Genomic DNA, 18,706 nt, shown 5'->3' with positions numbered 1-18,706 from the left:
CACCCAAGAGCAGAGTGGGTTACAGATGATAGTGGCAGGTTTGTGGTTAGTCACTGATTCAGGGAAGTCCAAAATGTCCCCATCTGGAGATCTCCAGAAATGTGTCTTCTACTGTGTGTTGTGTGTACACATTCTTGTATGTGTATGTGTATATGTAAGATGACTCAAAGCCAGAAGTCAATCTTGGATGTTTGCTTTTTACCGGAGAAACCATCCACCTTGAATTTTTGAGATAGGTTTCTCAGTGGGACCTAGGACTCTCTGAGTGAGATATACTGTTTGACAAGCAAGTGACAGGGATCAGCCTATCTCTGCCTTTCCAGTGGTAGCATTATAAACATTTGCCACCACACTCAGCCTTGTTGGGTTGGTTTGTTTGCTTGCTCTCATCCTGGGTGCTTCATTTCTAGGGATGTCAAGGTTTCAGTACGTAACTTTCAGTTGAGCTGGTAAGTGACCATGTAATGTGCTCTCCCATGTAGCTGGCATGCCCTCCTGGGAGCTACATAAAGCATGTATTATCCAAAAAGTATTGTCTTAGAAGTCCTAGAAGTGTCATAAGTCACCCTCTCAAGGGTACCAATAAGACTATGAGGCCCACCTCAGCATCTCTATGTCTCTCTTTTTCCTTCCAGTTTCTCTTGAGGAAGAAGGTGGGACAGCTAAACCAGGAAAGATGCATTTCAGAGACACTGTGGTGTCTCCAAATTACTTCTCCCCTCCAAACATGTCACTGTAAAGCTCTTTGTTGTCCCCATGACCAGTGAATGTCATACTTACCTGCTTACTACTTTCTCTTGTGCCAAGCATAGCTCTATTAAGGTCCTTGGCTTTAAGCCCGCTTGCCTATGCTTTCCATGTGTAAATAGATTTCTTCTCTTACCTTGCATTGAGGCTAACTGTATAAAAGACTACTTGAATAAAAGGAACACTAATCACTTTGCTCTTCTTCAATAACAGCTACCTCTTGGGTTTTCCAGATGATTCCTTAGCCTTGGGCCAATGTACAAGCATCTCCATTTTCCAGATGAAAATCTATGTCTGGAGCAAAAAAGAATTCAGCAATAAAAATAGCAGTACCAGGCAGGGCATGATGTGGTCTAATTTAGACAATTCTGAGTGGGAACTTTTCTTTTACATTTTCCTTATTTCCTTTTTGCTTTCTGAATTATTGGTCCCTCCACTACCCAGAACTATTCCAAGACAATTATTTACAAAGGAAATTAAGGTTATTCCAGAGAGAATGATCAGAAAAGCAATGAGGCTACATTTGATTTCTGGTATTAAAATTGAGAACATCTATGGATACAGAAAATTACTAACAAGGTAATTCTGTTTATGGCCTATGCTGGAGAATTCTGCTCATATTTTTTCCTCATGATATAGGAGGGGAAAAAACTTCTTTGAGCTACACACTGGTGGTGAGCTGATCAACAGGTCATGACTTACTTACTACAGCAGACCAATGCCATTACATTATGGAACAGACATGGGAGCTGAGGAGATAGGGAAGAAACCATAGAGGTAGAAAAGTCATAAGGACAAACCAGTATACCGTTCTTTCAAATATAAGCATCAGCCTAGAGTAGGCATGTATTAAGTAAGTAATGTTTGGCTAAAATCCCAAACCTCAAAAGAGAATTTTCTCACATGTTTCTTTTAGCTGCATTGCTCTCAACAAACCTAAATCAAATTAGTTGTTGGGCAAAGTGAGCCTGGAGGTTTGGCTTTCCTTGGTTCTCCACAATTTCAAATAGCACAGATAGAAGCAAAGCAACCTGGAGAGCTTGGTAGAAACCATAGTAAAAACCTCTCCATTGAGGGGATGCTAGCCACATCCCAGGTAGGATCCTACTAAAAGTCACTCTAGAGGCTCAGAGCCTTCCCATTGCTCATGAAAGAAAACTTAGGTAATAAGACTTGTGAAGACCAACAAACACTCAGCAAGGCAAGGACAAACAGTAGTCAGAATACAGTTGTGACAGGTTTAGGGCAGAGGATACCACTCCAGAAGTCAGGGAGCCAAGGCACACCATGAACAATGTTCCTAAGTTTGCTTTAAATCTGGGATCCTATGTCAGCATTCTTAGCACATTCCACATCATTTCTTTAATTGAAGCTAGATGCTAAACAAGGAGGTGACAGATAAGAAGGGGGACAACCAAGGACTACCTTTGTCCCAAAGTAGTGAGTTAGACTTGGTTTTTAAATGGAAAATCAGATTGTATTATAGCCAGAGGAGGAAAGTCACTTGTCAGTCACCTTAGTTAATTTGTTCCCAAGTATCCAGCAGCAGAAAAAAACAGATGAGTTATAGAATTACGAAATAAAACAAGCTCATGTATTCTGCCCACTCCAACCTATTCAATAGTATAATTTGCAGCCTGAGCCGTGACCAAATCTTAAGAGAATTAGAAAAGAATGAGTGAATAAACAAGAGAACTGGACATTTGTGTCAAGGTAAGCCTCTGAATGGGGTGATGTATGCCAACATTGAGGACTGGAAGTCTTCAGTGATAGATTTCTTTCACCATATGTTTATATAAAATGTCATATGTATCTTGAGTATGTATGTGGAATATGTGTTTGCAATACTGATAGATACCAGAAGAACTGGAGCTACATGTGTCTATAAGCTGCTATTTGGGTGCTGGGAACTGAGCCTGAGTCCTTTGCAAGAACAACAAGTACTCTTAACCATTGAGTTATCTCTCCAAGCACTATATGTATTTTTTTTTCTGAATGTATCAATACTGAGTCAATATCACAGACTCATGCTAGGATGCCAGCCTGAGATCATTTAAAATGCTCACACTGATACTGAATCAATGACTAAGTCATGCGCGCGCGCACGTGTGTGTGTGTGTGTGTGTGTGTGTGTGTGTGTGTGTGTGTGTGAGTGTGTGTGTGTCATATTTTATTTCAGTTTCACTCACCAGTTCTGTAAGTCATAGAGATCAACCCTGAACCAAATGGGAGGAGATTAACAGGGTGTGCAAACCAGATGATGGGAACCATTGGGGAAAATACTTGGGCATCTTCTTACCCCAATTCCTTTTCAAAGATAATCAAATCTATCAGATTCCCAGTGTAAGTATAATCTATTTGTATTATCTGAAATTGCAGAAGAGACAAAATATAAACTTCTTTGTCATAAATAAGCTTATAAATAAAACACTATAATCTAAAAGCTTCGTTTGTTAGTTCAGAATAGTCAGGCCTCGTGAAATCCAAAATTCTGTCAGGCTCAAGATGCAAATCTTAATGAGACATTCCCAGATAATTCTCCAAATGTCTTGTGTGTTCAGCGTGAGAGAGTTTCATTTTATAGTGATATTGGAACTTGAATTAGAGCTATATCTAATCCACTTACTGCTTGATCAACAGAAAACTCCACACTCCATTTTTTTAAACTGCTGCATGTTTTTGCTGATTAATGGTTATGGGTGAGTCTATGATATATATATATATATATATATATATATATATATATATATATACACTGCATGATATATCTTCTCTGGACATAAATATGGTAGTTGCTGCCACAGCACAAATTTTTTGAATTTCAGCATGCCTATAGTCTATAAGTCCCAGCATGACTCACTTCTCTTGTCTGCTTTCCTATGTGAACACTATCTAATCTTCCTTTTCAGAGTTCTCTAATGTCATTTGCCTTCAACTAACACTAAAAGTATTATTAATGAAGACAACACAAGGAAATTACTGAACTCATATGACAATTTGCAATTTTCAGAAGCATCTCTAGATGATATGCAGTAAGTAGGCATCAGTTCTTACTATAGTTGGAACTAAAGGGTGACCAATTGTTGGAAATCACCGATACAAGTATTTTCCCAGTATGTAGCTATATCCTGAGAACTCAGCTTAAGATGGAATCCTTGATCACATGAAAAGATGGACTGGGAGTGTTGCTTAAAGGAAGTGAAAAGCAGAACATAACATTAGCACATTTCTCTACAAGCGTAAGATTCATTTTGACCTATACTCTGCTCAGACTCACTGTCCCATAGTATTCCTCTTCTCTAGGTGGAGAAACACCTAGTTCTAGTCATTCACCATTTCCATAGCTTCTTACCCAAGTGAGGACCTGCCTTGCCACACCACCAACCTACCAGACAAGATGGGCTCATTGGTGCAATAGTGGCCGGTGTGACGGGTAATCATCAGCTTTCTGATTAGATTTGAAGCCTGCTATATAAGGAGCTCACATATAGTACTATAAACCAGGTGAAGCTGCATTCTGAATATTTATATCTCTGCCCATACACTACTGCCACTATCATCTTTGTTTAGAGAAGCTTCTTTCTGGATGGTGATTACTACTGAGGTTCATAACTGATCAGATTTCTGAGAATATGTGACTATTGAATGCTCAGCTCTGAGTGAGACATCTGTAGGCTCAGGGAACATTTTGGAAGAGAGGTCAAAGTGAATTTAAGACCTGGAGGCAGGGAAGGAGTATTGTGGGATGCTATCTTCTAGATGTGACATGACCGTTATACTCTTGAATGCTGTGGATCAATCACAGACCCATCAGAAACAGGTTCATGGTATGGCAAACACTCCCTCCTGTCTCTGAGAATGTGTAAGTAGCTAATTGTTTCTGGAGAATCAGAAGGTAATTTCTTAGGTGGTGTCCCAATGCTAAATCCTTTACTCATGTTCCTGTAAGAAAATTTAATAAACTCACTGGGCTCACAAAAAAGCACAAAAAATAAGATCTGTGGGTAGATGGGGGACCCATGGGGAAGGGGAAGGAGACCAACCAGAGTGACAGAAGAGGAGAGTGTAATGAGGAAGAGTGAGTTCCATCAAAAATACATTATACACATATATGGAAAGATTGCAATGCAACCCATTATTATGTATATAGTAATGTTTTTAAGCATGGCCATAAAGACAGGCTGGTTTGATTATTTAGAAAGCAATAATCAAAAGGTCCCTGAGTCGACACAGAATACACCCAGGCACCAAATACAAAAGAGGTTTATTTCCCCAAGGACAAACAGGAGGGGATTCTCCCTCTGGATTGGACAAAGACAGCAGCAGGTGTTTCTGCAGGAGCAGTTTTTAAGGAGAAAGGGGGGAAAAATGACTGTTAGGATGAATTGGTAAGTCCTGATTGGACATGTTAGCAAGTGTAGCTACATAATACATTTTAATTGCTGGATCTTGAAGTTTTAGTCAGGCATAAGGAAGTGGCTAAATAAGGAAGACAGATCTTAGTGGCTAGCACATTAGAAATGTAGTCTAGTGATTTAGCAAGGGAGAGTGTTAGCATTTCTTCTAGGCTCTGCCCCACAGTTACCTGGCAACAGTCAGGTCTCCTTGACTCAGTGTAAAAGGGGCTGCTTGCCCCCTCCTCTCTCTCTCTTGCTCTCTATATCTTTTACTCCCTTACCCTCTTCCCTCTCTAGCTCTTCTCTTCCCATTCCCCTCCCCCTCTTTTCCATGTGTTCATGGCCTGCCTCCTCCCCTTCTCTCCCTACCCCCCTCTCTTTCTCTGTCTCTAATCCCTCAATTCCCCCTCTCCATGCCCTTCATAAAACTTTATTTTATACTTTAGTGACTGGTACCTCAGCGGGAAGGGATGCCTCAGCATGGGCCCTGCAGAGGCAGGCCCTTCCACAACCCCACCATACCTCGCCCTACCAAACATATCCCTGGCTTCTCCCTTTCGTTTTTATAAAACACAACAGAGGAAAGGAAGAAGGGCAAGGCCTGACAGAGCCGTGCTTACCATTCTTGGGCTTGTCAACCATTTAATAACTGTTTTGAGCCACTTGAAAATTCACATCTTTTGACCATTCAGAAGCTATCCTCTGTCCTGGGGGCTTCTGAATAAGGAACTCCAAACTCCCTGGTTTTGACACTAAATGTGGATTGCTTAACAGGGATGGAGGGGGCCTTGCATCAGCTAAGAAAACCTAGGGGCACCCACAGCAAAAGCCTAGGGGCACCCACAGCAAAAGCCTAGGGGCACCCACAGCAAAAGCCTACGGGCTAACCATAGACAACGGCACATCTCTCCCTAGTTACTCGGTTTGGCAGTCGGAGGCACCAGGTTTTTAACAGTTCATTCTCTGATACAAACATGAGTAAAGGATTTACCAGTGGCTACACCTTGGCGAGCTGAGCAATGACTCTTTGCAAAATGGCTCCTCTCAATGTAGAAGGGGTCTGGGCTCCTGCCTCACGTGAACTCTGGAGAGGAGGTTGCGACACTGGGTTCTCTGCTCAGCTTATTGTATCTAACTCTAATGCCAACACTGAAGAAGCACAGCGTATGGGACGGTGTCTTGCGTATGTCCTGTCTTACCCATGGTTAGGAGGTTTATTCTTTAAGAAAAAATCCCAGCAAATCAAATCTCTCTCACACAGCAGACACGTACCCACCATAGACATCTGTCAAGGTGCTTTTCTCCACAAAGGAAGTCTGGCCTGCTTGCTTTTACTAATGGGGGAGGGGGGTGGGATTGCTCAGGGGTCGTTTTGCACAAATACTAGAAAGAAATCCAGTGAAATAAGAAGTCACACTTTGGTGTGATTTGTTACAGAGGACGTGATTTTGCTTTTCTGAAAACAGTTTGCATAAACCAAAAGACTTTTACGGGGAGAAAATGATTGGAAACAGAAAAATTACTGTGTTAAGAAACCACTTGGGATGAAATCTTCTGAAAAGCTGGGAGTCCACCTCAGGGCTGGGAATTTCCTAGAAATCCTTTTGACTGAATGTGACATTCATTGTCTGTTACTGAGCTATGGCAGGGAATCCAACCTGGTGCTTAACAAGGATGGAAAGGGCCTCACAGCAGTTAAGACAAACTGAGGGTGCCCACAGCAAAAGCCAATCAGTCAGCAGTAGCCTTGTGTCCCCTGGGCAAAAAGTCTACGTAGCTTAGCAACCGCCAGCCTTACCTCTCATTGCTCATGCAAATGCATCCTGCAGAGGCCTCTGAGGGGATCATTAAGAGTGCAGGGCTGCAGTGCTCTTGCTGTGGAGCATGCCACCCAGCTGAGAGGAGCCTGAGTGGAGAATCTCAGAAGACCTGCAGCCAGGAAGTACTGTAAAGCATTACATCATCAGGTTGTCAAGGCAACTAGCCAAGGCTGCTTCTCTGAACTCCGATGAGCCATGCTGACTGGTTCTTTAAACAAGGACTGAGCCAAACCAAGGAAAGCAGAGGGGAATGGTTTGAGGCCTGAAGCAGGACTACTAGCAGGCTCTGGGTTCAGAAAGATGCCCACTTCTGCTTTAATACTGGTGTGGAGCTAGACTACAATGAATTGAGTCAGATCCCCTCCTTCCAATGTGAAGAGATAGCTAGCCAACTGCTAGCTTCTCCAGGAAATTTTTTCCTTCAGGTCCACCATTTCAGTATCTGAAGGATGTTGTGAATCACAATCTTTTACTCCTGGGGAGCTCCTGCCCTCAGGCATCTTTGTCAATCCTAGAATGAAATCTTGTGTCAGTTTTTGTAAGGGTATAGATTGCAAAGTAACACAAACTAAGCAGCTTTAAACAGTAGAAGCGTATTCTTTTGTAGCTGTTAAGGTTTAAAGTCTGAAATAAAGGTCTCTTTCAGGTCATGGGCCCTCTAGAGCCCCCAGGAGAAGTCTCTGCTGTCTCAGGTATTCTTTGGATTGCACTGGTATCCAACATTACAAGTAGTCTCCATTCTGTGTGTGACCCTGTGTAAGAACACCAGTCGTCTTTGATGGGGACCCACTTGATGGCTGTTGTCTTTAATGCATTATGTTTGCAAAGCTCTGTTGTTAAATGGGATTCCATTTACATGTCCTAGGGCCTAGTGTTCCACTGCTTCTTTGGTTGGGGGGGAGGGGCAGCAACTCAACTCATGGCAGGCCTTCTCTTTACTCTCCTAAAAATCAGGTACATGTAGAACTTGTTCAAGCCTCTGGGAGTGTCCCCTCAAATCTGCTTAGGTGACGTACCTGAATTTCTACACTGTCCTCACATTGCTTATCTTCTGAGGACAGGCTGCCCACAGCCTAGAATTCCCATTTTAGGTGGGCTAGCACAAACTGGCTGGTCCACCCTTGCTTTCTTCCATTTATAAACCTCCTAGTCTGGAGAAGTTGGCATTATTGAGAAGTCCTGATTCTCCTACCTGAACTATTCTCAGTGAAATATTAAAGTTTTCTTAGTTGGTGCTCAGTCTTTGTTTTGGCTCCATGATGCTGAGGGGAAAAGCAGATCCTGTTCAGGGGACGGAGGCTATTAAGAGAAGAACAGGTAGAACTGATTTCTCTTAACAGTACAGTAGACTACACAACACAAAGACAAATCAATGCCAAGCCAGTAAAATTGAGACATTAAGAAAAAGGTCTCCAAAATTGACCATATACTTGGTCAAAAAACGGGCCTCAACAGGTACAGAAAGATAGAAATAATCCTATGCATGCTATCGGACCACCACGGCCTAAAACTGGTCTTCAGTAACAATAAGGGAAGAATGCCCACATATACGTGGAAATTAAACAATGCTCTACTCAATGATAACCTGGTCAAGGAAGAAATAAAGAAAGAAATTAAAGACTTTTTAGAATTTAATGAAAATGAAGTTACAACATACCCAAACTTATGGGACACAATGAAAGCTGTGCTAAGAGGAAAACTCATAGCGCTGAGTGCCTGCAGAAAGAAACAGGAAATAGCATATGTCAGCAGCTTGACAGCACACCTAAAATCTCTAGAACAAAAAGAAGCAAACACGCCCAGGAGGAGTAGAAGGCAGGAAATAATCAAGCTCAGAGCTGAAATCAACCAAGTAGAAACAAAAAGGACCATAGAAAGAATCAACAGAACCAAAAGTTGGTTCTTTGAGAAAATCAACAAGATAGATAAACCCTTAGGCAGACTAACGAGAGAACACAGAGAGTGTATCCAAATTAACAAAATCAGAAATGAAAAGGGAGACATAACTACAGATTCAGAGGAAATTCAAAAAAATCATCAGATCTTACTACAAAAGACTATATTCAACAAAACTTGAAAATCTGCAGGAAATGGACAATTTCCTAGACAGATACCAGGTACCGAAGTTAAATCAGGAACATATAAACCATTTTTAAATAACCCCATAACTCCTAAGGAAATAGAAGCAGTCATTAAAGGTCTCCCAACCAAAAAGAGCCCAGGTCCAGACGGGTTTAGTGCAGAATTCTATCAGACCTTCATAGAAGACCTCATACCAATATTATCCAAACTATTCCACAAAATTGAAACAGATGGAGCACTACCGAATTCCTTCTATGAAGCCACAATTACTCTTATACCTAAAGCACACAAAGACCCAACACGGAAATAGAACTTCAGACAAATTTCCCTTATGAATATCGACGCAAAAATACTCAATAAAATTCTGGCAAACCGAATCCAAGAGCACATCAAAACAATCATCCACCATGATCAAGTAGGCTTCATCCCAGGCATGCAGGGATGGTTTAATATACGGAAAACCATCAACGTGATCCTTTATATAAACAAACTGAAAGCACAAAACCACATGATAATTTCATTAGATGCTGAGAAAGCATTTGACAAAATTCAACACCCCTTCATGATAAAAGTCCTGGAAAGAATAGGAATTCAAGGCCCATACCTAAACATAGTAAAAGCCATATACAGCAAACCAGTTGCTAACATTAAACTAAATGGAGAGAAACTTGAAGCAATCCCACTAAAATCAGGGAGTAGACAAGGCTGCCCACTCTCTCCCTACTTATTCAATATAGTTCTTGAATTTCTAGCCAGAGCAATCAGACAACAAAAGGAGGTCAAGGGGATACAGATCGGAAAAGAAGAAGTCAAAATATCACGATTTGCAGATGATATGATAGTTTATTTAAGTGATCCCAAAAGTTCCACCAGAGAACTACTAAGGCTGATAAACAACTTCAGCAAAGTGGCTGGGTATAAAATTAACTCAAACAAATCAGTAGCCTTCCTCTACACAAAAGAGAAACAAGCCGAGAAAGAAATTAGGGAAACGACACCCTTCATAATAGTCCCAAATAATATAAAGTACCTCGGTGTGACTTTAACCAAGCAAGTAAATGATTTGTACAATAAGAACTTCAAGCCTCTGAAGAAAGAAATTGAAGAAGTCCTCAGAAGATGGAAAGATCTCCCATGCTCATGGATTGGCAGGATTAATATAGTAAAAATGGCCATTTTACCAAAAGCGATCTACAGATTCAATGCAATCCCCATCAAAATACCAATCCAATTCTTCATAGAGTCAGACAGAACAATTTGCAAATTCATCTGGAATAACAAAAAACCCAGGATAGCTAAAACTATCCTCAACTATGAAAGGACTTCAGGGGGAATCACTATCCCTGAACTCAAGCAGTATTACAGAGCAATAGTGATAAAAAAAAAAAAAACTGCACGGTATTGGTACAGAGACAGACAGATAGACCAATGGAACAGAATTGAAGACCCAGAAATGAACCCACACACCTATGGGCACTTGATTTTTGACAAAGGAGCCGAAACCATCAAATGGAAAAAAGATAGCATTTTCAGCAAATGGTGCTGGTTTAACTGGAGGTCAACATGTAGAAGAATGCAGATCGATCCATGCTTATCACCCTGTACAAAGCTTAAGTCCAAGTGGATCAAGGACCTCCACATCAAACCAGATACACTCAAACTAATAGAAGAAAAACTAGGGAAGCATCTGGAACACATGGGCACTGGAAAAAATTTCCTGAACAAAACACCAATGGCTTATGATCTAAGATCAAGAATCGACAAATGGGATCTCATAAAACTGCAAAGCTTCTGTAAGGCAAAGGACACTGTGGTTAGGACAAAACGGCAACCAACAGATTGGGAAAAGATCTTTACCAATCCTACAACAGATAGAGGCCTTATATCCAAAATATACAAAGAACTCAAGAAGTTAGACCACAGGGAAACAAATAACCCTATTAAAAAATGGGGCTCAGAGCTAAACAAAGAATTCACAGCTGAGGAATGCCGAATGGCTGAGAAACACCTAAAGAAATGTTCAACATCTTTAGTCATAAGGGAAATGCTAATCAAAACAACCCTGAGATTTCACCTCACACCAGTGAGAATGGCTAAGATCAAAAACTCAGGGGACAACAGATGCTGGTGAGGATGTGGAGAAAGAGGAACACTCCTCCATTGTTGGTGGGATTGCAAACTGGTACAACCATTCTGGAAATCAGTCTGGAGGATCCTCAGAAAATTGGACATTGAACTGCCTGAGGATCCAGCTATACCTCTCTTGGGCATATACCCAAAAGATGCCCCAACATATAAAAAAGACACGTGCTCCACTATGTTCATTGCAGCCTTATTTATAATAGCCAGAAGCTGGAAAGAACCCAGATGCCCTTCAACAGAGGAATGGATACAGAAAATGTGGTACATCTACACAATGGAATATTACTCAGCAATCAAAAACAACGACTTTATGAAATTCGTAGGCAAATGGCTGGACCTGGAAAATATCATCCTGAGTGAGCTAACCCAAACACAGAAAGACATACATGGTATGCACTCACTGATAAGTGGCTATTAGCCCAAATGCTTGAATTACCCTAAATGCCTAGAACAAATGAAACTCAAGACAGATGATCAAAATGTGAATGGTTCACTCCTTCTTTAAAAGGGGAACAAGAATAGCCTTGGCAGGGAAGAGAGAGGCAAAGATTAAAACAGAGACTGAAGGAACACCCATTCCGAGTCTGCCCCACATGTGGCCCATGCATATACAGCCATCCAATTAGACAAGATGGATGAAGCAAAGAAGTGCAGACCGACAGGAGCCGGATGTAGATCGCTCCTGAGAGACACAGCCAGAATACAGCAAATACAGAGGCGAATACCAGCAGCAAACCACTGAACTGAGAATAGGACCCCCGTTGAAGGAATCAGAGAAAGAACTGGAAGAGCTTGAAGGGGCTCGAGACCCCATATGTACAACAATGCCAAGCAACCAGAGCTTCCAGGGACTAAGCCACTACCTAAAGACTATACATGGACTGACCCTGGACTCTGACCTCATAGGTAGCAATGAATATCCTAGTAAGAGCACCAGTGGAAGGGGAAGCCCTGGGTCCTGCTAAGACTGAACCCCCAGTGAACTAGACTGTTGGGGGGAGGGGGACAATGGGGGGAGGGTGGGGAGGGGAACACCGATAAGAAAGGGGAGGGGGGAGGGGGATGTTTGCCCGGAAACTGGGAAAGGGAATAACACTCGAAATGTATATAAGAAATACTCAAGTTAATAAAAGAAAAAAAAGAAAAAAAAAAGAATCGACAAATGGGATCTCATAAAACTGCAAAGCTTCTGTAAGGCAAAGGACACTGTGGTTAGGACAAAACGGCAACCAACAGATTGGGAAAAGATCTTTACCAATCCTACAACGGATAGAGGCCTTATATCCAAAATATACAAAGAACTCAAGAAGTTAGACCGCAGAGAGACAAATAACCCTATTAAAAAATGGGGTTCAGAGCTAAACAAAGAATTCACAGCTGAGGAATGCTGAATGGCTGAGAAACACCTAAAGAAATGTTCAACATCTTTAGTCATAAGGGAAATGCAAATCAAAACAACCCTGAGATTTCACCTCACACCGGTGAGAATGGCTAAGATCAAAAACTCAGGTGAGAGCAGATGCTGGCGAGGATGTGGAGAAAGAGAAACACTCCTCAATTGTTGGTGGGATTGCAGACTGGTACAACCATTCTGGAAATCAGTCTGGAGGTTCCTCAGAAAATTGGACATTGAACTGCCTGAGGATCCAGCTATACCTCTCTTGGGCATATACCCAAAAGATGCCCCAACATATAAAAAAGACACGTGCTCCACTATGTTCATCGCAGCCTTATTTATAATAGCCAGAAGCTGGAAAGAACCCAGATGCCCTTCAACAGAGGAATGGATATAGAAAATGTGGTACATCTACACAATGGAATATTACTCAGCAATCAAAAACAACGACTTTATGAAATTCGTAGGCAAATGGTCGGAACTGGAAAATATCATCCTGAGTGAGGTAACCCAATCACAGAAAAACACACATGGTATGCACTCATTGATAAGTGGCTATTAGCCCAAATGCTTGAATTACCCTAGATGCCTAGAACAAATGAAACTCAAGACGGATGATCAAAATGTGAATGCTTCACTCCTTCTTTAAAAGGGGAACAAGAATAACCTTGGCAGGGAATAGAGAGGCAAAGATTAAAACAGACACAGAAGGAACACCCATTCAGAGCCTGCCCCACATGTGGCCCATGCATATACAGTCACCCAATTAGACAAGATGGATGAAGCAAAGAAGTGCAGGCCGACAGGAGCTGGATGTAGATCTCTCCGAGAGACCATAGAGAAAAAAGAATAGACAGGAAAGGAGGAGATATTATCATTAGACTACTGTGCCAAGTTCTGTGGGGCAAGTTTGAGATCCACTGTCAGAATATCTAATTTCTTCTTCTCTTTTCTCTTTTGTTCATGATTACTTAACAAACTGTGACCAACAACAACTAAGGACAACCAACCAAAAACCAACAACCAACCAGCAACTCAATAACCCTACCTCTCAGGGCTCTAGCATTCACATACCCCTCTGAAAAGTTCCCAGAATTCCCAAAGTTACACAATGGTGGAAAGTTTCTGATGAAATCAGGCCTCCTCTCCCTCAAGGTCAAGGCAAATCATAGTCAGCTGCTGTGGATAATCTGAAATAGCTCCATATTCCATACCTGGGATTAAAATGGAAACATATTCTTATAATATTTCTCTGTTTTTAAAGAAACCAAAATCCTAAGTTGTCATTACATAAGGCCCTTTCCAGAGAAACTAAAATGAGTAGATGGGAAAGGCCTTTTCCCTTTTCTATATAAAGTCACCAAAAGTCACCTGGCTTTCAGCTAAGTATTCCTTTCCAAAAATCTCTCAGCCATGCAAAGTTTCTCACTTAGTGAATCCCTTGGCCAGAACAGCCCAGGAAATAATACTCATGGTGGAATGGGCCTGCCTTTGCCCTTTCTCAATAGATGTCATTTCCATAAAGCTCCTTGCATTGTTTCTACTATCAGGAGCCTGCCAGAATTCTTTGGAAAATTATTCTTGTGCACAGAAGCAGTTGGGTGGGGAATTCAGCTCTCAGGAGCATGAGTAGACCTGGAGGCTATGGCTCTTGACTCATGGGCTTTCTCCAACAAGCGTAGGTTGAGGCTCCAAGTTCTGCCAGAAGTTAATACTCTGCATTATTTGAAATATCACCATTGATAACTGGATTAAGTCTACTGACTCTGAAATAGAGATTTTCTTTCTGGAAAGAAGGATTTGGTGAACTCCAGGTGAGAAAGGATTTCTAGGTCAATGAAGCAGAGCTATAAGAACATGTTTCCCACAGCTTAAGAAAAGTGCTTAAGAAAGGAGACAGTTTCATGTCCATGCCCAACCTCAAGTTCTCCCCAGTTTAAAGTTGTTCCCCACCTCTATCTTGTATCCAACTGAGTCCTATAAAAAATAATCTGACCTATATGGACTCTATTGCTGGATATTTCACATAAAATCTCACCTAATAAGATCGTATGGTTGTAGCAAAGGAACAGATAACTCCTTTGGTTCCATTCAGGTCCATTCTCCTAAACTTTCCTTCTTACATGGCTCATAGTCAACATCATATTGTGGCTGTGCTAAAAGAGCCAACCTACAGAAATGCTTGATGAATAGCTGCTATTTTAAGGTCTTGTACCTGGTCTCATTTTATATAAGAGACACTTAGGAGCCTCAAAGACTCAATATTCTCTGATCACTCAACCAATTTTTAAGACACCAAATTGAATCCTAGAGTATTGTGTTGTAAGACACTATTTCTAGGGAGACATGAATTCCAGATAGAAAACTAACAATAGATCCAGAGAATACATACAACCAAAGTCCAACTTGATGGATCAATACATTTTGTTGAGGTTATTTGTAGATACATAGGTTACTTATAGGAAGAGAAGTGATTCAAAGACAGCTGCTCAGCAAGGTCCACCCCAGCATAAGTGACAGATCGGAATAAACGGGAAACCTGGAGCATACTGCATAGACTGCAGGCAACTGAAGAGATAAGAGAGTGCCCTTTCTAGGTTGCTCAGTTAACATGAGCCTACTCTAGACAACTTGGTTGGTATTTGTTTCTTTCTCACATTTTGGCTGCTCTCTACCTTCCTTAGGCAGCTTGGCTGACCTCTGCTTCTGCTAGGTGACTGGCTAAGAGTGACCCTGAACAGGGTCTACTGCTTAAAAATATTGATTGTCAGGAAAAGGGCCTAGAAAATTTTGTTAGTTTCAGGAACTTTCTAAAGCTATTGTATTATTTACTTCCTGTCCTAAATAGCTTCCCTGAAGGATGAAGTGTTTTAACTCCATGGAAAACATCTTGTCTTAAAATATCCTGTTGATTTAATTTTCCTTTTATAATCTATATCTTAAGAAGTCCCTTCATCAGGAGCCAGATGTAGATCTCTCCTGAGAGACACAGCCAGAATATAGCAAATACAGAGGCGAATGCCAGCAGCAAACCACTGAACTGAGAATAGGACTCCCGTTGAAGGAATCAGAGAAAGAACTGGAAGAGCTTGAAGGGGCTCGAGACCCCAAAAGTACAACAATGCCAAGCAACCAGAGCTTCCAGGGACTAAGCCACTACCTAAAGACTATACATGGACTGACCCTGGACTCTGACCTCATAGGTAGCAATGAATATCCTAGTAAGATCACCAGTGGAAGGGGAAGCCCTTGGTCCTGCTAAGACTGAACCCCCAGTGAATGTGATTGTTGGGGGGAGGGCGGCAATGGGGGGAGGGTGGGGAAGGGAACACCCATAAAGAAGGGGAGGGGGAGGGATTAGGGGGATGTTTGCCAGGAAACCTGGAAAGGGAATAACATTCGAAATGTAAATAAGAAATACTCAAGTTAATACAAAAAAAAAAAAAAAGAAAAGAAAAGAAAATCAGCTGCGCAAACTCCGAAAAACAACAAAAAAAAAAGTCCCTTCATCTCTACCCCAAGAAGAAAGATTTTAATGTTAGCAGAAACAGCTACATAACACAGCAGAATGTGAAGTCGGCTTCCTAAGGACACAAGGTCACAAGATTCCTTGTGACCAGGAAGCACAAGGCTCTTCAACTCCCATAATGCTTTCACAGATCTCTAACCACTTTGAGCTGAGGCTTTCTCAGTTTCATCCTGGGAGTTCAGTGTCTCATGAATTCTTCTTCAGTTCAGAATCTTTTGGAATCCTGTTCTAAAGTAATGATGGTCTTCCATTAATTCAAGTCTCTGAAGAAAGAAATTGAAGATTTCAGATGATGGAAAGATCTCCCATGCCAAGGATTGGCAGGATTAATATAGTAAAACTGGCCATTTTGCCAAAATCAATCGACAGATTCAATACAATCTCCACCAAAATTCCAACTCAAAAAGAAAGAAAAGAATTAAGAAAGAAAGAAATTAGAAAGAGCAATTTGCAAATTCATTCAAAATAACAAAAAACTCAGGATAGTGAACACTATTCTCAAAAATAAAAGAACTTCTGGGGAAATTACCATCCTTGTTCTCTAGCTGTATTACAGAGCAATCCTGATGAAAACTGCATGGTATTGGTACAGAGACAGGCAGGTATATCAATGGAATAGAATTGAAGACCCAGACATGAACCCACACATCTATGGTCACTTGATCTTTGACAAAGGAGCTAAACCCATCCAGTGGAAAAAAGATAGCATTTTCAACAAATGATGCTGGTTCAACTGGAGGTCAGCATGTAGAATAATGCAAATTGACCCATTCTTATCACCCTAGATAAGGCTCAATTCCAAGCAGATCAAGGACCTCCACATAAAACTAGATACACTCAAACTAATAGAAGAAAAAGTGGGGAAGAACCTTGAACACATGGACACTGGGGAAAATTTTCTGAACAGAACACCAATGGCTTATGCTCTAAGATCAAGAATCAACAAATAAAATTGCAAAGCTTCTGTAAGGCAAAAGGCACTGTCATAAGGACAAAAGAGCAACCAACAGATTGGGAAAAGATCTTTCCCAAACCCACACCTGATAGAAAGCTAATATCCAATATATACAAAGAACTCAAGAAGTTAGACTACAGAGAATCAAATAACCCTATTAAAAATGGTGTACAGAGCTAAACAAAGAACTCTCAACTGTGGAATATCAAATGACTAAGAAACACCTAAAGAAATGTTCAACATCCTAAGTCATCAGGGAAATACAAATCAAAACAACCCTGAGATTCTACCTCATACCAGTCAGAATGGCTAAGATCAAAAACTCAGGTGATAACAGATGCTGGCAAGGATGTGGAGAAAAGGAACACTCCTCCATTGTTGGTGGGATTGACACCTAATACAACACTCTGAAGATCAGTCTAGAGGTTCCTCAGAAAACTGGATATAGTACTACCAGAGGACCCAGTTATACTACTCCTGACCATATACCCAAAAGATGCTCCAGCAGATTACAAGGACACATACTCCACTATGTTCAAAGCAGACTTATTTATAATAGCCAGGAGCTAGAAAGAACCCAGATGCCCTTCAACAGGGAATGGATACAGAAAATGTGGTACATCTATACAATGGAATATTACTCAGCTATTTAAAACAATGACTCTCCTGATGCACGGGCACCTAAATTCATAAAACAAACCTTACTAAAACTCAAAACACACATTTCACCTCACACAATATTAGAGGTAGATTTCAACATCCCACTCTCATCAATGGACAGATCATGGAAACAGAAAATAAACAGAGATATAGAGAAACTAACACAAGTTATGTACCAAATGGATTTAACAGATATTTGTAGAATATTTCATCCTACAACAAAAGAATATACCTTCTTCTCTGCACCTCATAGTACCTTCTCCAAAATTGACCATATAATTCGTCACAAAACAGGCCTCAACAAGATGATTGAAATAATTTCATGCATCATATCAGATCACAACAGACTGAGGCTGGTCTTCAATAACAAGAAAAATGACAGAAAGCCCACATATACTTGGAAGTTGGACAACGCTCTACTCAATGATAACTGGGTCAAAGAAGAAATAAAGAAATTAAAGACTTTTTAGAATTTAATGAAAATGAAGACACAACATACCCAAACTTATGGGACACAATGATAGATAGCAGTGCTAAGAAGAAAACTCATAGGTCTGAATGCCTCCAAAATTAAACTGGAAGAGCATACATTAGCAGCTTGACAGGACACCTAAAAGCTCTAGAACAAAAAGAAACAAATACACCCAAGAGGAGTAGAAGGCAGGAAATAATCAAACTCAGGGCTGAAATCAACCAAGTAGAAACAAAAAGGACTACACAAAGAATCAACAAAACCAGGAGCTGGTTCTTTGAGAAAATCAAAAAAAATAGATAAACCCTTAGCCAGACTAACCAGAGGGCACAGAGAGCATATCCAAATTAACAAAATCAGAAACAAAAAGAGATAACAACAGAATCTGAAGAAATTAAAAAAATCATCAGATCAACAAATGCCTATGTTCAACAACCATTGAACTAAGAATGAGGTCTGCATTGGAGGAGTTAGAGAAAGGATTGAAGGAGAGGAAGAGGTTTGCA

At 40.9% G+C, this 18,706-nt stretch overlaps 1 long non-coding RNA gene across 2 annotated transcripts in view; it reads right to left on the bottom strand.

Moving 5' to 3' along the window:
- Nucleotides 1–7,091, bottom strand: part of LOC120100824 (uncharacterized) — a 38,170-nt gene extending 31,079 nt beyond the window's left edge. The window contains exon 1 of one of the 2 annotated variants that reach the window (XR_005500964.2): nt 6,943–7,091. This is a non-coding gene — a long non-coding RNA (uncharacterized LOC120100824). The remainder of the gene's footprint in view (nt 1–6,942) is intronic. The other variant, XR_005500965.2, reaches the window with a different exon arrangement.
- Nucleotides 7,092–18,706: the final 11,615 nt, after the last annotated feature.

Source organism: Rattus norvegicus, chromosome 2 (assembly GCF_036323735.1).
Source record: "Rattus norvegicus strain BN/NHsdMcwi chromosome 2, GRCr8, whole genome shotgun sequence".
In the NCBI taxonomy this organism is placed as follows: domain Eukaryota; kingdom Metazoa; phylum Chordata; class Mammalia; order Rodentia; family Muridae; genus Rattus; species Rattus norvegicus.
This window is presented reverse-complemented; position numbering and strand designations above follow the sequence as displayed.